The 21464-nt window shown below is 39.2% G+C and overlaps 1 protein-coding gene and 1 pseudogene across 2 annotated transcripts in view; both read right to left on the bottom strand.

Annotated features, from left to right (window-relative positions):
* Positions 1–21464, bottom strand: part of TEX11 (testis expressed 11) — a 219150-nt gene that overhangs the window by 151191 nt on the left and 46495 nt on the right. The gene's annotated exons all lie outside the window — the stretch shown is intronic.
* LOC311602001 (transmembrane emp24 domain-containing protein 2-like) lies at positions 15464–19380 on the bottom strand (annotated as a pseudogene). Its single transcript has 2 exons — positions 19313–19380; positions 15464–16204 (listed from the first exon to the last, which is right to left on the bottom strand). The product of its transcript is annotated as a transmembrane emp24 domain-containing protein 2-like (transcript).

Here is a 21464-nt window from a genome sequence, read left to right as displayed (position 1 = left end):
GTATATTCCAAGGAGTGGAATAGTTGGGTCTTGAGGAAGCCCTATTCCCAGTTTTCTGATATAGTGCCAGATAGATTTCCAAAGTTCCTGTACTAGTTTGCATTCCCACCAGCAATGAAGGAGTGTTCCTCTCTCCCCACATCCTCGCCAGCATGTGGTGCCGCTTGAATTTTTGATCTTAGCCATTCTGATGGGTGTAAGATGGAATCTCAGAGTTGTTTTGATTTGCATTTCCCTGATGACTAAGGAGGTTGAGCATTTCTTTAAGTGTTTCTCAGCCATTCGATATTCCTCTGTTGAGAATTCTCTGTCCTATTAGGACTCTACGTGAGAGAAGCATGGGAGAATGGGGAAATAGAAGGATCCAGAGGATCCTAGAAACCTACAAGAAGAACATTATAATGGGCAGATCTGGGCGCAGGGGTCCTGCTCAAACTATGGCACCAGCCAAGGACAATATGTGCAGTAAACTTCGAACCCCTACCCAGATCTAGCCAATGGACAGGACATTCTCCACAGTTGAGCGGAGAGTGGGGTATGACTTTCACATGAACTCTGGTGCCTCACCTTTGACCATGTCCCCTGGATGGGGAGGCCTGGTGGCACTCAGAGGAAGGATAGCAGGCTACCAAGAAGAGACTTGATACCCTATGAGCATATACAGGGGGAAGAAGTCCCCCTCAGTCACAGTCATAGGGGACGGGAGTAAGGGGAAAATGGGAGGGAGGGAGGAATGGGAGGATACAAGGGAGGGGATAACCATTGAGATGTAACAAGAATAAATTAATGAAATATATATTTTTTAAAAGTTGGAAAACAATGAGGATAATTAAGAAACCCAAAATCTTGTGCTTTCAAAAGATTAAATACAAAGAGTAAAACCGTTAGCATTATGGACAAGGAAAATGAGCACGAAATTTTAAATTATTAAAATCGGGAATGAAAGAACAGGTCTACTGGCACATGGAGAAAAATTATCCCTAGAAAATTAAGATAACAACTGAGCTGGGCACCCTAGAACAAATCTCTTACTCTGGGGCATTTCTATTTCCTGATCCATGTGAACCATTTTATAAACAAGCAAATAATTTTTCAAAAAAAATCTTATAAGAAAATATCAAGTAAGAAACTGATTTAAAGTATAACTTAGAGAATGTGCTTTCCTGGAAGGACATAAGAGCACTACAGAAAAAAAGGTTTCTAAATTCCTAAACGAGACAGTTCTTAAGATTTCTTCTAGTTCTAAATTAATATCTATATTAAATTATATTCTATGTTGAAATTATTATTGTATAATTTTGTGTTTCCACTAGATGGTGCTAATATATTTCATTTTCTATTAAAATCAGTTTGTATTTTCTACCTAATAATTTGTCATAGTACATAGATAAATCCTTAATCTTTTCCATGTTTTTCAGTTTTTTCTTTGAAAATTCACATATATATATAATACACTTTGATCATATTCACAGCTCACCTTCTCCCATATCTACTTCCCAACTTCATGTTTTCTTCTTTTATATGTACATATGTACATGTACATAAAATGTTATATTTCTGTATGACTTTTCAAATATCCTTAGTGTCAGTGATTTTACCACCGTCCCAGCTCTTCCTCTGCCTTATGCTCCTATCATCTTCCCTACTTAAAACTCCCATGTCATTAATCCCCTTACCCTCTTCACATAGCCCATGTTCTACTATGTCCCTCTCCAAAATATACTGAATGAGGTAAGACAAACGCAGAAAAACAAATAGTGCATGTTGTCTCTACACCATTAGATCTTTAGATTTCTGTATTTAAAGTGGAGTACCTGTGTGAGCCAGGAAACTAGAACATCACCACAGGAGGAGGGTTAACCTATACACTTAGCTACTATCATGTCAATTATGTTCTCCACACTACACACTTATAAAATGATACTGTACTTATTTTTTCCCAAGTAAAGACATTGTGCCACACAGCAATAGGATGAGTCAAAGTCAGTTGGACCCTTAGTAAGATTTTTTGGCTGCCATCTCTACAATTTCTCCCAGATCACACTATACTGTTGTATATAATAATGTCAAAATTCTGAAGATCTTAGTTGAAAAACAATATATATATATATAATTTGACATTAACAAATATTTAAAACTGCTAAGATTTGGGCTCATATTAGTGGACCACTAATATTTGCACATAAAATCCACTTGTATTTTGGCTGCTTCTTACAATAACAACTCTACTAACTTTGGTGGTATACATTTCATTTTTTCTAATAAGGCTGAAAACTGAACTCAGGGCCTTATGCATGTATAATAAGCCTTCTATCACTAAGTCATATATTCACCCCTTCTAGCATATGTAACAACAATAAAGGATAAGCAACAGTAAACAAAAATATCTCACATTTAAATATAGTAAATATGATATTGTTAAAATAGTTATGGAAATTACATAATCTAGGTTCACTAAACCTAAGTTCTATACACTTTAAAATCAGCAATATAGACAGTGTCCTTTGCCTTACAGAAGCTTTTCAGTTTCACAAGGTCCCATTTATTAATTGCTGATCTTAGAGCCCGAGCTGTTGATGGTTCTGTTGAAGAAGTTGTCTCCTGTTCCAATGAGTTCAAGGCTCTTCCCCAGCTCCTCATCTAATAGATTTAGTGTATCTGGTTTTATGTTGAGGTCTTTGACCCACATGGACTTAAGTTTTGTACAGGGTGATAAATATGGATATATTTGCATTCTTCTGCATACAGACTCCCAGTTGGACCAGCACCATTTGTTGAAGATGCTTTATTGTTTCCATTGTATATTTGTGGCTTCTTTATCAAAAATCAGGTGGCTATAGGTGTATGGATTTACCTGTGGGCCTTTGATTCTATTCCATTAAGCAACCAGTCTATTTCTATGCCAGTACCATGCAGTTTCTATTACTATGCTCTGTAGTACAGATTGAAACAGGGATGGAGATACATTCACAAGTTCTTTTATTGTTTAATACTGTTTTACCTGGGTTTTTCTGGTTTATTTGGTTTTCTCCTATGAAGTTGAGAATTACTCTTTCAAGGTCTATAAAGAATTGTGTTGCCATTTTGATGGGAACTACACTGACTCTGCAGATTGCTTTTGGGAAGATGGCCATTTTTATTATATTAATCCTACTGATCCATGAGCATGGGACATCTTACAGTCTTCAGGTACTTGAAGCACTTGTGTACAGGTCTTTCACTTGCTTGGTTAGAGTTACACCAAGATATGTTATATTTTGTGGCTAGTGTGAAGCGTGTTGTTTCCCTAATTTCTTTCTTAGCCCATTTGTCATTTTTATATAAGATTTTATACTGATTTTTTTAGATAATCTTGTATCTAGCCACTTTGCTGAAGGTGTTTGAGTTCTCTGGTGGAATTTTTGTGGTCACTTATGTATACAATCATACCATCTGTAAATAGCGAAACTTTGACTTCTTCCTTTCCAATTTTTATTGCCTTGATCTCCTCTAGTTGTCTTATTCCTCTAGCTATAATTTCAAATACTATATTTAAGAGATACAAAGAGAGTGGGCAGCCTTGTTTTGCCCCTGATTTCAGTGGGATTGCAAAGGACACTGTCAATAGAATGAAAGAGCAGTCTATAGATTGAGTAAGGATCTTCACCTCCCCTACATCCAAAAAAGGACTAATATCCAAAACATATAAGGAACTCAAAAAATTAAATACCAACAAACAAAATATTCCGTTTAAAAATTGGGTACAGGGCTAAACAGAATTCTCAACAGAGGAAATGCAAATCAAAATGACTCTGAGATTCCATCTTACACCCATCAGAATGGCTAAGATCAAAAACTCAAGTGACACCACATGCTGGCGAGGATGTGGAGAAAGAGGAACACTCCTTCATTGCTGGTGGGAATGCAAACTTGTACAACCACTTTGGAAATCTTTCCGATACTTTCTCAGAAAATTGGGAATACGGCTACCTCAAGACGCAAATATACCACTCCTGCGCATATACCAAAAAAATGCTCCACCACACAACAAGGAAATTTGCTCAACTATGTTCATAGCTGCTTTATTCACAATAGCCAGCATCTGAAAACAACCTAGATGTCCCTCAACTAAAGAATGGATAAAGAAATTGTGGTGTTCTTGCACAACGGAACACTACTCAGCTATTAAAAACAAGGAAATGATGAAATTTTCAGACAAATAGATGGAACTAGAACAGATCCTGAGTGAGGTTAACCCAGACCCAGAAAGATACAACTGATATGCACTCACTTATAAGCAGATTTTAGCCAGAGAGTACAGGATAAACATACTACAATTCACAGGCCCAAAGAAGATAAATAACAAGGAGGACCCAAAGGAGGATGCTCAAATATCATTCAGAAGGTGAAATAGACATAAAAAGTGGTTGAAGAGGGAATGCAGAGAGAAATGAGGGTGGAGATCAGACCTGGGGAGAACAAGGGCAGGAGAACAGAGGGCCTACAAAGAGGAGAGAAACCATGGGAATGGGCATCTCTGTGACAAGCTGGAGACCCCAGGACAGGGTAGGCTTCTAGGAGGATATGGAGGTGACTCCTTATAGTAGAAGTCATGAAGACTGAAGAGAACACCCTCTAACTAGACAGGACTCCTACTGGAGGGAGGAAAACACCAAAGCACCTACAAAAATTTATCCTGCCTACAAGATGTTCAGGGATAAAGAAAGAGCAGGGATTGAAGGAATGTCCAACCAATGCCTGGTCCAACCTGAGACCCACCCCATGGGAGAGAACAAACCCATGACACTATTAACAATACTCTGCTATGCTTGCAAACAGGAGCCTAGCAGAGCTGTCCTCTGAGAGGCTCCACCTAGCAGTGGTTCAAAACAGATGCTGAGATTCACAAACAAACATTGAGCTATGTATAGGGAGTCTTGTGGAAGAATGGGGAGAAGAATAGAAGGACCTGGAGGTGACAGGAGTACAACAAGAACAACAGATGCAACTAACCAGGGCTCAGAGGGGCCTGAAGAGACTGAAGCACCAACCAAGGACCATGTACGGACTGGACCTAGGCCCTCTATACAGATAGAGCAGATGGGCAGCTCAGACTTCATGTAGGTCACCTAGTAAGGAGAGCAGAGGCTGGCTCTGACATGGACTCTGTTGCCTGCTTTTTGATCACTCCCTCCAGGCAGTGCTGCCTTACCAGGATCTGGACGCAGGGGGTTCTGCTCAAACTACTGTACCAACCAAGGACAATGCATGCAGTAAACGTAGACCCCCTGTTCAGATCTAGCCAATGGACAGCACATTCTCCAGTTGTGTGGAGAGTGGGGACTGACTCTGACATGAACTCTGGTGCCCCCTATTTGACCACTTCCCCTTGGTCGGGAGGCCTGGTAGCAATGAGAGGAAGGGTAAGCAGGCTACCAGGATGAGACATGATAGGCTGTGATCATATGGTGAGGGAGGAGGTCCCCTTCTGTCACAGGCCTAAAGGAGAGGAATAGGGTGAAAGAGGGAGGGAGGAATGGGAAGATACAAGTGAGGGGATAACAATTTAGATGTAATCTGAATAAATTATTTAAATAAAAAAGTTTTTTTTAAAGGTACCGCAAGATGTGAAAAAAAAAAAGAAGAGGCTATGCTCAGGCGTGCTGTGACTTGATGAGCTGAAGAATAGGGGTGGGGAGGGGAGGAGGGAAAGGGGACCAAGAGGAGAGGGGAGGGGCTACAACCAGAATGTAAAGTGAATTAATTAATTTTTCAAAATCAGTGATATAATTCTTATTTTTTGGTTATTTTATATAAAATATATTTTAATCTTTAGCATCTTTTTTTAATTTCTAAAAGTGAGATTATTTATTTATTTATTTAGCTATTTATTTGAGACCTCACCTGGGCTGGCAAGGAACTCACTATGTAGCCCAGGCTGGTCTCAAACTTATGTCAGTTCCTTTGACTCAGCCTCCCAAATCCTGGGATCAAAAGTATAAGATATGTGCATGGCTTACAAAAAGCTTTGTTTGTCTTAATTATGTATATGTAAGGCTGGAGAATTGACTCAGCAGTATTCATTAGTAACATTTTACTTACATTACTTTGGCAACTTTCAAAAATAGTTATTTAGGCATCTTGGAGGTGTGTGTGCGTGTGCGCACGCACACACGCATGCATGCACCTGCACACATGCATAAGTACATGAGCACAAATGCAACAATAGATAAATGGAGGTCAGAGAACAACTTGTAAGAGTCAGTTTTCTTCTTTCACCATGTAGGTTCTGAAGCTGGAATTCAGTTTATCAGGCTTGATGGCATGTGTCTTTATTCATTGAGCCACCTACTGCTTGCCCACTAAATAGTTTAAATGTGCCTATTGATACATATACAAATAAATGTAACAGATCCTTAAATAACTATTTTTGGAAAGCAAACAAAGGAATATAAGTAAAATGTTAACAGTGAATACTTATAGTACTATACTGTAGAAAATTAACTTTCTATATTATGTAATATATTTAATTGCCATAATGAGCACAAGTAACTTACTTAACAAAGGAAAAAACCTATAAACTTTATTTTACTATACCAAGAGTGATAGTAGTTGGTATAGTAAAATAAAGTTCTCTCCCAGATTTTATTTGCCACAATTAAAAGGTCTTTCTTAAGTCTAAAACTATAGATCCAGACTTGAAGTCTGTCCTGTTGTGAGCATGGTCCCACTTCTCTAGGCTCCAGAAATATCCCAGTGACAACCACATCCCTGAACTGAAAGACTTTGATCTGCTATTACAGCCTCAAGCTCCAGAAAAATTGAAAAATCTTGTAGGTAGGGTGAATTTTGGATCAAAGCTTTTGGGAGTGGGCTGCTTTCTCCTCCCTCTTAGAGACTTGTCTAGTTAGAGAGTGTCCTTTTCAGTCTCTGTGGCCAATGCTACTAGGAGTCTCGGCTAGAGTCCCTCTCATATCCTTCTGGAGCCTACCCTGACTTAGGTCTTGAGCTTGTCACAGAGATGCCCCTGCCTACAGTTTTCTCTTTTCTTTACAGGTCTTCTGCCCTCCCATCCCTGCCCTCCCCTGGTCTGATCTCCACCCTCATATCTCTCTGAACTCCCTCTCCTCCCTTGTTTTCTCTCTTCAACCACAACCTCTGTCTATTCTATTTCCCCTCTGAGTGAAATTCAAGCATCCTCCCTTGGTTCCTCCTTGCTACTTATCTTCTCTGTGTATGATACTATGTTTATCCTATACTAGATGTACAGGAATTGATAGAGCAGATAGAGGAGAGATTGAGAGAATGTCCAACTAATGTTTGACCCAACCCAGGGGAGAGAGCCAACCCCTGACATTATTAATGATACTGTTATGCTTATAGACAGGAGCCTAGAAGAGTTGTCCTCTGAGAGGCTCCACCTAACAGTTGTTCAAAACAGATGCTGAGACTCACAGCCAAACATTAGGCAATGTATAGGGAGTCTTGCGGAAAAGTGGGGAGAAGGAGAAAAGGACCTGGAGGGGGCAGGAGTTCTACAGAAAAAACAACAGAGCCAACTAACCAAGGCCCAGAGGGGTTTGCTGAGACTGAAGCACCAACCAAGGACCTTGCATGGACTGGACCTAGGTCCTCTACACAGATGAAGCCAACGGACAGCTCAGGTTTCACGTGGGTCCTCTAGTAAGGGGAGCAAGGGCTGTCTCTGACATGGACTCTGTTGCCAGCTTTTTTTTTTTTATCACTTTCCCCTGGTGGAACTGCTTTACCAGCCACAGGGGAAGAGGACACGCTCAGTCCTGATGCGACTTGATAAGTTAGGGCAGATGGGAAACAGGGCTCTCTTTTTATGAGGAGTAAGGGAAGGGGGATGGGAGAGAGAGGGAGGGTGGGACTAGGAGTTGAGGAGGAATGGGGCTATGGCCAGGATATAAAGTGAATGAATGAATGAGTCCAAAAATCATTTAAGAACATAAAAATAAATAATAAATAACTATTTCAGTCTGGTTGGCTTGTTTTGGATCTGTTTAAGTTATTGAAATCTTCTTGATTTAATTTTTGTAGATTCAAGTGTATTTAGGAATTTACCTATTGCTTCTAGATTTTCCAGCTCTTTGGAATGTTTTCAAAGGATTCCCCCAATGATCCTCTAGGTTTTACTGGAGACTGTTGTAAAAACTCCCATTCATCTCCAATTTTACTAATTTAGGTCTTTCCTCTTTAAAAAGACAAGAGTAAAGAATGATATAAAATCTTTGCCAGCTATACTTCTGACTAGAAATTAAATATCTAGAATATATTTAAAGGCTGACAAATTAAACACCAAAGACCACATCCTTCAATTAATAAATGACCTAACACATAGACAGTTCTCAAAAGAAATATAAATGACCAATAAATGTTTTTGAAATGTTCAACATCCTTAGTCAGCATGGAAATGCAAATTAAAACTACGCTAAGAATCCATCTCATCTCAGTCAGGGTAACTAATAATACAATAAATAGTTAACTAACTACCAATAAAACAAACAACAATACTAGGAAGGATGTAGGGAAAGAGTGAAAGTGTAAATTGGTGAAGTAGCAATGGAAGTTAGTATGGAGGCTTCTGAAAACAATTAACATAGAAATACCCCATGACCCAGCTATCCTGCTCCTGAGTGTGTAATAAAAAATATCTCACCACAGAGATACATGCACATTCACAGTTTTTGCTATACCATTCATAATACTTTAAAAAATAGGGACCAGCAAGAAAGCTCATCCCTACTGATGTATATCCAAATCCCTGAACTGATTCTCACAGGTTGTCCTCTGACCTCTACATGTTGACATGTGGAACACATACAAACACACACACAAATGAATCAATTAATTAGTTAAATGTGAACTTAAAATGGAATGAAGCTGGGCAGTGGTGGCACATGCCTTTAATCCCAGCACTTGGGAGGCAGAGGCAGGAGGATCTCTATAACTTCCAGGCCAGCCTGGTCTACAGAGAGAGTTCCAGGACAGCCAGAGCTGTTACAGCTGTTACACAGAGAAAGCATGTCTTGGGAAAAAAAGTTTTGGGCTGGAGAGATGGCTCAGAGGCTAAGAGCACCGACTGCTCTTCCAGAGGTCCTGAGTTCAATTCTCAGCAACCACATGGTGGCTCATAACCATCTATAACATGATCTGATGCCCTCTTCTGGTGTGCAGGTATACATGCAAACAGAGCACTGTATACATAATAATAAATAAGTAAATCCTTTTTTAAAATGGAATGAATCTAGATGTCCATCAACAGATGGACAGTAGAGAGTGTTGGGTGACTGATTGGGCAGTAAACTGTCTCAGCCATTTTTTTTTTCATTTTGGAAGATGCTAACCCACACTCCGGGTTCACTCAGGTATTTAAGTTTTATCCCTTTTCAAGTCTCTGATGAGTTTGAATACCAGATAGTTTAGTCTTTCAATTAAGCTTAGTAGGTTAGGGGTTAAGATGTTTTTAGATCAAGAAAGATGTTTTCAGTTAACAGAGATGAGATATGATAAATATTAATCTCCATTCAGAAATTTAGACCCAACAAGATAGGAAAGATGTTTACTTCAAGTTTGCCAAATACAAATGGTCAAATCACTATGAATGTAACATTTATATAATTCCTGATTGTCTCGTGGTTCTTCCTGCTGTATATAGTTTATTTTACTTATGTGTAATAATATAAATATATATGTTAAAAAGAAATATAATAAAAATATTTTCAAAACAAAACAAAAAAGATATCCATTCTGATGATCATGTAACTGCTAATGAACTGGTTGCTAGCATTTTAGGTGGTTTCTTTATACATTTAGGGTCCGAAATAATGAAACTTTTGTTTAAAAAGGCATTTTTATTGTAAATTGCCTTCTCTGTGTTTTTACAGTTTCTAAATAGAAACAAAGAATAAAAAAGAATAAGATGGTTTCCTCATTGCTCAACTGATTTTAATAAAAGGAAAATGGGGTACCTGTATATAATGGAATTTTATTTATCCACCAACAAAAATGAAATTGTGACATTTGCAGAAAAGTAGATAGAATTAGAATTCTTATATTAAGTAAAATGAGCCCAATATAGAAAGAAAACTGCTACATGATTTCTTTCACGTGTGAATCCTATGCTTTAATAGATATATATGTAAATATATTCATGTATGTGATATATATGTATTATGAAGATAGAAAGGAGACCATAAGATGGGAGAAAGATCTTGTGAAAAACACATACTACATGTGCCATGAAAGCAGACAGGGAGCTACTGAGGGCATGAAGGGAACCAGTAGGAAGAGGACAGGAGATAAGGAAGGCATATGGTGAAAAAGGATAAATAGGAGCAAAGAACATATTAAATGGAATACTGAAATCCATTACCTTGTATGCTAATTTAATTAAGGACTGAGGAGATGACACAGCTTATAAAGTACTTATCACATTACAATGAAGACCTGAGTTTGGATCCCCAGAACTCACATACAAAGCAGGCATAGCAGTACATGTCTATAATTATAGCACTGGAGGAGCAGAGAAATCTCAGAGCATCAACCTCTGGCCTCCATATGCCTGCACATGTACCCATAAACATACACATATAAAAATAAATAAAGCAAAATAAAATTAAAAACATATTTTAAAGTATCATAGAAAACAAAGAAAGTTAGTATACAATGCTAAAGTGTCAACTGAAAAGGAAGATATAAAAATTATATATATACATATATATCACAAATGGGGCACCTAAATATATAAAATAAACACTAAAGGTTCAAAAGGGTAAAACAGATTATGAAATAATAATAGTAGACTTCAATATCCTATTTCTGAACTGAGTAGATCTCGCAAACAGAAAATGAATAAGGAAACTCTGGACTTGATTAACATTTTATATAGGGTGGATCTGAAAGATAAATACATATAGAGGAAATTTTTACACCATTACTTTATTTATTGGCTTTAACATCCTGATTACAGCCTCCTCTCTCCTCCCATTCTCCCCGTTCTTTCTCAAAGAAGGGGGATGTCCCTATGGGTACCAACCTGCCCTGTCACATTAAGTTGCTGCAGGCCTAAGCACATCCTCTCCTACTGAGGCCAGACAGGAGGTGGGCGGGAAGGAGTCTCTGTAACATGCCAGAGACATGGGAATAGGGGAGGCCCAAGAAAGTCTATGGGGGGGGGGGGACTCACCCTAGCTGAGACTCCTAGCAGCTGGGGATATGGAATCTGAAGGAGCCACCTCCTGTAACCAGGCAGGACTTCCAGTAGATAAGGACACCAACCCACCCACAAAATCTTTGGCCCAATATTTGTCCTGCCTACAAGATGTGCAGGGACAAAGATGGAGCAAAGATTGAGGGAATGGCCAACCAAAGACTGGCCTTACTTGAGATCCATCCCATGGGAGAAAACCCATTCCTGACACTATTAATGTTACTATGCTATGCTTGAAGACAAGGAGCCTAGCATGGTTCCATTCAGCAGCTGATGGAAACAGATACAGAGACCCACAGCCAAACATTAGACAGAGCTTGGAGAGTCCTATGAAAGACTGGGGAAAACGATAGAGGGAGCCAGAGCGGTCAAGGACACCATAAGAAGACATACAGAGTCAACTAACCTGGGCCCATGGGACCTCACATAGACTCAACCACCAACCAAAGAGCATGCAGGGACCTAGGCTCCCTGCATATGTATATGCAGGGAGAGAGAGAGGGAGAGAGAGAAACAGACAGAGAGAGGGGGGGGGATATGTTGGGCTTATGCTTGATATGGATCCCCCAGAAACTGGGGCAGGAGGGGAGTCCTCTCTCAGACTCTGATGTCTGCCATTGGATCCCATTCCCCTAACTGGGCTGGCTTGTCTGTAGAGGAATTTTAATCCAGCAACATGGCTGCTCTGGCAAGGGATCACATGGGTCTATGTGATCTGGTTGGAATGCAGAAATTTCCTGGATTACAGTATGATCTGGCTAGAATGCAGACATGCCCTTAGTACACACTTTAATCCTAAACAATGAAAGAACAGTTTTTAGAAGGTAGTAGGAAGGTTTGAAAGTGACAGACAAAGGAACAGACAAAGTGATAAATTAGAGAATGAGACAAGAGATGGGACACACTCAACTCTCACGAGAACTTGACAGGAAAGATAGTGTGGAGTGTGGTGCAGTTCAGTTGAATACAGTTGAGTTCAAGTTCATACAGGTCTGTTTAGTTCGTGAAGTCAGTTCAGTCAGTGAAATTCAGTTCATAGAATTCAGAGGCAGTTTTTCCAAGCAGAGCAATTCAGTGAGTCACTGAAAGAAGCCAATTTGAATCAATCAACTTGGTGAAGAGTTTGAACCAGAAAAGTTGAGTTGAACTAGCCAGAGTTCAGAAAGAACTAGAAAGCATGAGCTTATTCAGCAGTAAGTCTAGAGGCTAAATCATTCTAGGCCCAGGTTAGCAAATGGAGACTAGAAACAGAAGCCTTCAAGGTCCAGGCTTACAGAAGATTAGATTGTATGGAGGTTAGAAGTTTCCAGGCCTAGGCCTAGGGATAGCTAGAACAGGAGAAAAAAAATGTTCTGGTTCAGCCCAAGCCATGGATTTGTACAGCTTGAGTATGGCTCTCATTTCATCCCTTCCTCTAAGAAAATTAAAACAACATTTCCACCCCACCCCAAAACAAAAGAATTCATATTTTTAAGTTCTCATGGAATAGTCTCTACAATATATCATATGTTAGGGGACAAAGTAAGCATTGACAAAATTTAAAGCTGAAATCACACCATGTATCCTTTTCTATTCATGATGGTATGAAACTAGAAATTACTATTAAGAAGAATTGAGAAAACTTGCAAAGAGATGGAAATTAACCAGGCTCTTGAATAGTCAATGAAGAAACTGAAAGAGAAATGTAAAGGATTTTGAGGTAGGGGCTGGAGAGATTGTTCAGTGGATAAAGTGCTTGCCACACAAGCAAGAGGACTGGAGTTTGAATTGCTGAAATACATATAAATGCCAGGCAGAGTTGACAGCCCACATATAATTTAGGTGCTAAAAGACAGACAGTGGATCCACAGAGCAAGCTGCAGAGCTAGCCTAGTCTAGTCCTATCTGCAAACACTAGACTCAGTTGAGAGATCTTGACTCAATGAATAAGGTAGAGAATAATAAAGACACCAAATGTCAGTCTTAGGCAGCCTCCACATACACACACTTACATGTGCAGACAACACATACATACACATGCAAAATAACTGTAAGACAAAGAAAAATGGAAATCAAACATATCAAAATTTACAGGATAAAGCAAGCAGTTCTAAAGCATATTTATAATCTCAACATTCATAGGGGAGGCTGAGATGGAAAGATTTCTATTTCAAGACAGGCTCTGGCTACATAGTGAGACTTATTTCAAAAGAAGAAACTAATAATTTGCCAGGTATGGTGTCAGTATCACCCTGACACTTGAGAGACTTAATAAAGATCTCAAATTTGAAACCATTCTAAACTACATAGTGAGTTCAACAAAGGTCAACCCCCAAATCTTATCTTCAAAACAAATCTACAAACAAACAAACAAAATCTCCCCTAGAAAAAGTTCCTAAATCAAAGTTGGTAGAAGGAAGTAATAAAAAACAGAGTATAAATAAATGAAACAGAGACTACAAAAATAATTTAGAAGATCAGAGTTGGTTTGTTAAAAAAAAAAGTAAAAACTAACCTACTTTTATCTAAACTAAGAAAAACTAACAAAACTCCAAATGATAAAATAAGAAATGAAAGAAGAGACATACTGTTACCACAAAAATAAAATGCGTAAGATCACTTTGAACAATTACATACCAACAAATTGCACAATCTACAAAAAATGGTTAACTCTTAGGCACATTCAATCTACCTGTAATTGAACTGTGATGAAATAAAGTGGGTATGACTTTCACACGTACTCTGGTGCCCCATATTTGACCATGTCCCCTGGATGGGGAGGCCTGGTGGCACTCAGAGGAAGGACAGCAGGCTACCAAGAAGAGACTTGATACCCTATGAGCATATACAGGGGGAGGAGGTCCCCCTCAGTCACAGTTATAGGGGAGGGGAGTAAGGGGAAAATGGGAGGGAGGGAGGAATGGGAGGATAGAAGGGATGGGATAACCATTGAGTTGTAATATGAATAAATTAATTTTTTAAAATGTAAACACAGTAAGGAGATTGGATCAGTGATAAAAAGCATTCCATCTATGAAACAGACAGAATATTATGGTTTTACTGCACAGCCTTAAAATTTTTTGTTGTTGTTTTTAAAAAGAATTGTTTATTTAATGAACCTGGGACATTTAAGATAGACAACCAATTTTTAATTTCCATCTTTTAATTCAATTCTGAAGTGTTTTTACACACACACACACACACACACACACACACACACACACACACACACACAAATACTGGCATGTAACAGCTGCCCTAGGGTTTAAGTCACCTTATCAAAAACAAATTGTTGCAAAGATATCATCCAAGATTGTGAAATTATTTGTCCTGAACATAAAAACCTGTAACAAATTTAAATTAAATTTATTAAAATTGTTACTTGTAGTTTTCCCCTTGCAGGATCCAAAAGGAAAAATAAAATATCCAGGTAACAGACATCAGTCGCCACATAATCCTGGACCACCCACACAGAAAGCAGAGTACCTGTCATTAAACCCATCATCGGAGAGTATCTTCATTTTATATAAACAAAACTGACATGCAAAAAAAAATGAAAGACTCCAGAGGATAAACAAAACCCTAGCACTGACATTGAAGACAAGGGCCCAAAAGCTACGAACTAAAAGGACAACAGTGGCTGTCTATCACTGCAAGCAATCCAAGAGGCTTTAACCCTTTGGTGTGAGAAGTGCAGGCTTCCACGTGAGCGAATTTGCTCTTCCTAATTGCCAACAATGGACATGCTAATGCAGCACCTGGGAAAATGACTAAGCTATCAGCTACTTGTGTCAATTCCAATAGAGATGATTCAGTTCTGAGATTTTATATAAACCTTTAGGGAGAAGTGTTGGGACAAATCTTTAGTTTAAAAGTATGAGTGCTCACACTGGTAAAATACCCTATCAGGTCACTCTGCCCTGAGGCAGGGCCAGAAGGGTCAAGATTCAGTTCGCTGTTGCCGTAATGACTCAACAAAATGAACCTCTGATGATGACCCACAGCTCAGGACTCCTAGAATGCAGTCAGTTAAGAAAAAATTGTCAGAACAAACTACATTTTATTATGAAAACCAAAGGTGAAAGCAAAATAAAGAGCACAGTCCCATACAGCATTAACAGCCTCTGGAATCTTGAAAGGGTCTGTATAATGGGGCAGCACTAAGGTAAGAATTACAGGCCAACCAAATGTCAAATCTTCACTCTAACTTTCCGAAGCAGGTTTTCCCCAACACCTACTAATTATAAAGAAACATAAGTCACTGACTGTTCATAAAATAAAAATGTATAAACTGACATTCTTATGACCAAGGTATTTGATAAACAAGAAAATTGTGAATTTAGGATCAATAGAAAAAGGCCTTTTAAACATCCTTTGGACTTCAAAAAAAAATCTCTTCAGGTAGTAAATCTGTCCCAGTGTCATAGCAACTAGACCAAGAGCTTTAAAGAAGGACCAAAGGACCACTCTGCTGTTTGTGTTGTCATTGATGACTCTGTGTACTCTCTCCCAGACTTCCATATACTCCTGTTTGTGCTTTACAGCTGTCATTGCCACTGCCAGCTCATTAATTACTTCTTCTAGCTTGTTCTGATGAGCTTCTGCTCTGTGTCTTGTCCTTTGTAAGCCTCCCCACTGTCAATGATGAACATTACTATCATTGGAGTCATGATGGACATCCTATTACTAAAGCAGAACTTGTACATCCCATCCATGTGGGCAGAGAATGTGTACTTCCCACTGGACTCTCTGTCTCCTCTATAGATTCCTTTATTATCTGGTCCTGTGATCTGCACATCAATGTCTAGGAAGCCACTCTCTGCCACCTCGAAGATGAGGCCCATCTTGGTGCCTGAGGTGACCTGCTCAAAGGAGCACTCCTGGGACTCCACCTCAAAGTTGACAAAGTAGCCCGAAGATGAGGCCCGCAGCACCAGCAGCTCTGCAAGTATCACTATGGTGCAGCATGGGCCAAAGCCAAGACGCAGATTGCGGCTCCCAGAGCTGCCCCTTCAGCCAACAACATTTTTTAAAACAAGTAATAAAATACTGCTCAAACTTTCTCAAAAATTAGAAAAATATGAGATATATCCAACTCTTTTTATACAGCTAGTATTACCATGATACCAAAGCCAGACAAGGAAATTACAAGTATAAGAAGTGGATAGAGGTAAAAGAGTAAAGGAGAAGGGAAAGGAGAACAGAAGAAGGAAAAAGAGGAGATGGTTGCAGGTCAGTAAGAAAATGAAATTAGTATAGGAGAAATATAGGAAGTCCTATGCTCAGAATAGCCAATACATGGAAGCAACTCAACTCCATCAACAGGAGAACAGATAAAGAAAATGTCACACACACACACACACACACACACACACACACACACACACACATGCGCGCGCACGCGAGCGCACACATGCACACATGTGAGCACACAAAAGGATGAATAAAAAGAAGGAAATTCTTTCATTTACCCCAACACCAACGAATAAGGAAAGCATTATATTAAGTAAAATAAGCAAAGCACTGAGAGATGAATATTGCAAGTTCTCACTTAGATGTAGATTTAAAAAACAGTCAAATTCAAAGAAGCAAATAACTGAATAACTTCTCAAGGTTTAATTTACAGCTTGGTGACTAAACATCAATAAATTTCATTTTATATGTAAAATTTTTTGAGAGATAATCTTAAATGTTATAACTAGAAAGGGGAGATAATAATATGAGTGTAAAGTCTTAGCCAGTTATGAGGTGTAAACTACTATTGTAAGCCCTAAGAGGTGGAAGAATAAAATAGAACCGATTTTTGCAATAATGGAGTTTAAGCCATACACATGAATAATACTGTAAAACTGTAGTATTTCTCTCAATCACTGTTCTATTTTTAAAATAAAATTAGAATCACAAAAAAATATGAGTGTATATATTTGCTAGCAAGCTGGATTATGATAATATCATATACATATAAAATATCACATTAGTTTTGATAAATTATCATTTGTATAAAAATGAGTATTTTGAAAAGTGGACAGCAAGAGGGCAGGTGAGTAAGATCCTTCACCAACTGTCTAACTACAGACACAGTTCAGTGGTTGTTACTGCACCACACTATCCTCAGAAGATTCAAGGAAAATCAGTGGCGTGCCCATGGGAAAAATCTCTGGTAAAGCCCTACTGTCAAGAACAGACATGCAGCATCACTCATCTATCAAACTGCTACTCAAGCCAGCATTACTAATGACTTATTGCAATGGTCTTAAGCAGACCTCTAACACTGTAGTAAGCAGCTGCCTTGATGTTATGTTTGGCAGGCTGTTTGACATTTTTGTGGCATTGGTCACATGTATGACATAAGAGCCTGATGCTAATCAATTGACAGAGAAAGGCAAAAATCCTTCAGTGGTTAAATCACATCTCTATGACTATGAATATCTGATCTACCCCAGCAAAAGGGAAAGGTTGGGGGACTAGAGGAACTATCTTTGTGGAGTCCTAAGATTTATGTTGAAAAATACACCATTTATAGAATTGGGACAAACTTGGACTTAGATTTCACTCTAATACTGACAGTAACAACACACCAACATCAGGAAACTTGGATGTAGCATATCTAGTGCTGAAATAGTGGAAGCTACCATAAACTCAAGAGGAAATTAGCAGACTGCTTAGACTTTCTGGAAAAATAAACACAAAGTCACTTTACATAATTTCAAGTGCAGATGATGCTATGCAAATATCTAACGTTTCCAGGAAACCAAGATCCCACCTAAAGGTGAAGATAACACAATAAAATCTGACTAGGTAGTAGCCAGTATGGGCAAACTCTAGGATAGATGATTTAAAACAGATACTTTAAGGAACTCACTGAGCTTCAAAGGAAGGAAAAAGGAATAAAGGAAGCAGAAAGGAGAGGGGACAGGAGGGGAGGGGAGGAGAAGAAAGAAAAAGAAAATGGAAAGGGAGAGGGGAAGGGAGGGGAAGGGAGGAGAGAGAGGGGGAAAGGGAAGAGGAGGAGAGGAGAGGAATCAAATGATCTGTAATGGAAATCACATAGGAGACATTCCTGGGCCTGTCTGCAAGGGTGTTTCTGGAAAGAATTAAGAGGATAGATGTACATTCAAAATAGATAGCACCTCCAGTGGATAATGTTGGCTATCCACGCCAACCTGAACAGCAGACATTGCTTTCCCTGGTAAGCCTTGCCCCTTAGGAGCTCCAATGGCCAGCCACCTGCCACCCCAGATTTCCCTAATAGCTATAACAGCCATTCCCAGCCCCAGGGCAGGAAAGTGGCCAAGCCCTAGGGCCCACCCTAAGAAAAATATCCTACCAATCCTAGGTCACTCTAGAAATCTCCTCCCCTACCTCCATGAGAAATCCTATGTAAATCCTGTTTCCTGCCTAGTTCTCTTTTGCTTCTCTCCAAAGCAGTGTCAGCTACCCTCCTGGGTTTCTCCCTCTCAATAAATCTCTTGTGTGAGGTTTATTGTGCAGTGTAACTTTGTGGTATTCCTTGGCTTCCAATTGCCAGAATACCTTTTGAAGTGGAGGTTTCTGGTTTCTTTAAAAACTCAGTTATGTAACGTGATGTTTTTCTGGAAGCTGTCTTGTGAGAAGGCATGTGGTGATTTCCTGAAAACAGACACCTGAGGAGGCACATGATGTTTAGAAAGACTGTAACTAGAACCCCACAGACACTGAGACTACAGCATTGCATTGCTACGCCCGTGCAGTGCTTCACTGATCTTTACTTCATAGAGAGACACGTGCCAGAGAACTTCTCATGGTATTCCACTAACTCATTTCTACTGGATCATACAGCCACTATTGATTTGTGTTTCTGTTCGGTGTTTGCTATTGAACTGGACTCCTGGTATCCTGACAACGAAGAGTGGAATCGCCCCAAGAAACTACTTCTAAACAGGTCCACACAATCCCCTTTTCCTACTAACATTCTTTCTCTCCTACCTCCGGTTGGTGGGTTGGAAGGGAGGTAGAAGCGTTTAAGAACCTTAAATAAAGCATGTTTCGAAAAAATCTAATCCTACAACCTTTGCATCTGAGCTGTAACACTTATCGGTGATTGAGACATAAAGAGATCCAAGAAAAAATAGTGTGCACCTTGCTTCTTCCTGACCTGGCTGCTGCTGAGCTGTGCCTCGCACCTCAAACTCTAGCTTCTTCCCCATGCAGTATGTAATGATACCAACAACACTAGGGAGCGTGCGGGTTTTCAGGAACAGATTGGGACTGTGAAGCCATTCAGCTTCTTGGACTCTGTCTCTCTAGTGTGCAGACTGCTACTGTTTGCCTACATGGCCCCTATCTTTTAAGCTAACCTAATATAGTCCCTCTAATAATATATAACATTCTATTGATTCTGTTCCTCTAGAGAATTCTACCTAATAAAGGTTTTATTACTAAGAGTAGTTACTAAGAAACAGAATTGTTAAGGGTAAATTTCTCTAATGGGTTTGGTGGGTTCCAGAGCTGGCTTTCCAATTCTACTGCACCAAAAGTTCATAAAGACTTTCCTGGTACTTTGGAGAGCATAGGTAATCGATGGACAAACTGTTTAAAGATCTATGCACTATAAATACATTTGCTATCCTATGCGCTACTTATGAGGAGCAGGAGATTTACTGTCTCCACATGTGAGACTTTTGAACATTTCAGGAAATACACACAGTAATGCACTTTACTTAAAAGAAATAATGGCCAGATGTGTAGTTATATACTGATTCTTCGGTGTAGCAAATGACTGAATGGTTGGTGACTTAGAAAGTAAATTATTAGAAATGATAAGAAAATATTTGGAGAATGGGTGTGTAGATACACTTTTCCAAACAGACAAAAGATGTAAAGACATCTGTGTGTGCGCCATTTAAATGCTCACCAAAAGGTGACTTTAGCAGAGGAATAATCAAGTAGACAGGATAAGCTAATCTGTATACAGCAATCTCTTTCCCTGGCAATTCCTGACACTGTTCAATGGGCCTATGAAGAAAATGACAACTGCAGCAGGAATGACGGTTATGTACAGGCTTGACAACATGTACCAAGGCTACCATGCCTATAGCTGCAGCTGAGTACTAAGCAGTGACTAAGACAAAGCCTCCTTATGATACAATTCTCCCAGGTGACCAAGCAATGATTTGGTAGTAGGTTGATGGCATTTGATGGGAGGACTACTTCCAGCATGGAAAGGGGCAGCTCTTTGTTCTTACTGAAACAGATTCTTATTCTAGTTACGAATTTGCCTTTCCTGAACATAATGCTTCAGCAATCGTATCATCTATGGACCTATTCACCTTCACAATATAACACACAGTATTGTCTCTGACCAAGGAATTCATTTTACAGCCAAAGAAGTGCAGCTCATGTGCTCATGCTCGTGGAAGTGATAGGTTTTACCATGTTCCTAACCATACCGATGCCCATAGATTGAAAAAAACAAAACAAAACAAAACAGTGCAAACTAGATATCAATAGCCAGTAAGACTTGGGCAGGGTTCTCCAGAGGGTTGTATGTGTTCTGAATCATTATCCAACATAAGGTACTGTTCCTCCCCTGGGCAGTATTCACAAGCCCAGAAATCAATGAGCAAATGAGAATGGATCATTCGCTCACCCCTAGTGACCCACAAGTAAAATTTTACAGTCCTATTCTTTCAACCTTATGTTTTGCTGGACTAAAAGTCTTTGTTATAAAGTGAGGAGTGATTCTGTCAAGGAGGCAATTCCACTGAACTAGGAACTAAGATCTCCCCATGGTCAGTTACTTTGAGCTTCTGATGCCCTTGAGTTAACTGGCTAAGAAAAAACTTCCAGTGTCAGCAGGGGCAATTGATCCAGACTACCACAAAAGAGGTAAGAAAGAGCATGTCTGAACTTCCAGAGATCCTCAAGATACCTCTTGGTGTTCTGTGATCATATCCTGTGATTAAGAAACTTATAACAACCCAACTAAGGCAAGATGATAAATGGTCCAGAGTCTTCAGGACTGGAAGTGTGTGGCATCTTTCTAGGCAATGACCTACTGACAAAAGAGAATACCAGATAAGGCCACTTGGCCAAGTACCAAAATAAGGGTTGTAATTACCGTGTTTCATCCTATTTTGTTAAAAATATGTCTGTGACCATTTACATAAGTATTAAGTAGATATTTGTATTTTTCCTCTCTTAAAGGCAAAATGGTATTTCTTATGTAACCTTTTATTGCTCATTTTGAGATTGTAATTTAATTACATCATTTCTCCCTTCCCTTTCCTCC

This window comes from Acomys minous (assembly GCF_964271855.1).
Source record: "Acomys minous genome assembly, chromosome: 7".
NCBI classification, from domain to species: Eukaryota; Metazoa; Chordata; class Mammalia; order Rodentia; family Muridae; genus Acomys; species Acomys minous.
This window is presented reverse-complemented; position numbering and strand designations above follow the sequence as displayed.